The sequence below is a fragment of the Gobio gobio genome (assembly GCF_949357685.1).
Source record: "Gobio gobio genome assembly, chromosome: 3".
Classification (NCBI taxonomy): domain Eukaryota; kingdom Metazoa; phylum Chordata; class Actinopteri; order Cypriniformes; family Gobionidae; genus Gobio; species Gobio gobio.
The window spans coordinates 69105383-69107395 of NC_137099.1; positions in this window are offsets into that span (position 1 = coordinate 69105383).

Consider the following 2013-nt stretch of genomic DNA (forward strand, 5'->3'; position numbering starts at 1 on the left):
AGCCTGATCGAGACGGTGCGCAGAACATCGCCTGAAGCAACGATCATCGTGTCCGGACCGCTTCCCACGTACCGACTAGGACATGAAAAGTTCAGTAGATTATTTGCTCTAAATGAATGGTTAATGTCATGGTGTAATGAACAGAAGCTGCTCTTTGTAAATAATTGGAATCTGTTTTGGGAGCGACCTAGGCTCTTCCGTCCTGATGGTCTTCACCCCAGCAGAATCGGAGCGGCTCTTCTGTCGGACAACATCTCCAGAGCGCTGCACACCGCCATCATATGACTAGTAAGTCAAAGTCCAAATAACAGTATTTGCTGTCCTAACCTAATTGACATAAGTACCAATGTAGAACATTATATAGAAACTGTGTCTGAACATAACTGTGTAGAACATTATATAGAAACTGTGTATATTCCTCGTTTAGTGAGGTCAAACATTAAATCTACTGTAAGATCTAGGAAAAATCTAATTGTGATTAAACCAGAAAATCTCAATATTAGTGAACAAAACCAATTTTGTACTAACTTAATTGACATAAGTACCAATGTAGAACATTATATAGAAACTGTGTCTATTCCTCGTTTAGTGAGATCAAACATTAAATCTACTGTAAGATCTAGGAAAAATCTAATTGTGATTAAACCAGAAAATCTCAATATTAGTGAACAAAACCAATTTTGTACTAACTTAATTGACATAAGTACCAATGTAGAACATTATATAGAAACTGTGTCTATTCCTCGTTTAGTGAGATCAAACATTAAATCTACTGTAAGATCTAGGAAAAATCTAATTGTGATTAAACCAGAAAATCTCAATATTAGTGAACAAAACCAATTTTGTACTAACTTAATTGACATAAGTACCAATGTAGAACATTATATAGAAACTGTGTCTATTCCTCGTTTAGTGAGGTCAAACATTAAATCTACTGTAGGATCTAGGAAAAATCTAATTGTGATTAAACCAGAAAATCGCAATATTAGTGAACAAAAACAATTTCTAAAACTAGGTCTTCTAAACATTAGATCGCTCACACCTAAGGCGGTTATTGTAAATGAAATGGTCACAGATAATAGTTTCGATGTACTTTGCCTTACTGAAACCTGGCTTAAGCCAAATGATTATTTCGGTCTTAATGAGTCTACTCCCCCAGGATACTGTTATAAGCATGAGCCCCGTCTGATTGGTCGTGGCGGCGGTGTTGCAACTATCTATAGAGATATTCTAAATGTTACCCAGAAAACAGGTCACAGGTTTAATTCATTTGAAGTACTAGTGCTAAATGTTACGCTATTAGATGTAAGAAAGAAATCTGTATTATCTCTAGCCTTAGCTACTGTATATAGACCTCCAGGGCCCTATGCTGATTTACTAAAAGAGTTTGCAGACTTTCTCTCAGATCTATTGGTCAACGTCGATAAAGCATTAATTGTTGGAGATTTTAACATACACGTAGATAACACAAATGACGCGTAAGGGGCTGCGTTTACAGATCTATTAAATTCCTTTGGGGTCAAGCAAAACGTCACTGGTCCCACTCATCGTCTTAATCACACACTAGATTTAATTATATCACATGGAACCAACCCAACCAATATAGATATTATACCGCAAAGTGATGATGTCACTGACCATTACATGGTAACTTGCATACTGCGTACTGCTGAAATCTGTCATGTTGCGCCATGTTATCGACCAGGCAGAACAATCCTTCCAACCACTATAGATAGATTCTCAAATAGCTTACCTGATCTGTCTCAGCTGCTCAGTGAACCCAAACAAACAGATGAACTAGAGGAAATGACTAGCAGTATGAGCACCATTTTCTCTAGTACATTAGAAATTGTAGCACCAATTAGATTAAAAAAGGTTAGAGAGAAAACTAAAGCACCATGGTACAACAGTGCTACACATGTTATCAAGAGAGAAACTCGTAACTTCGAGCGTAAATGGAAACAAACTAATTTAGAGGTCTTTAGAATCGCATGGAAAGAAAGTATGTCACGT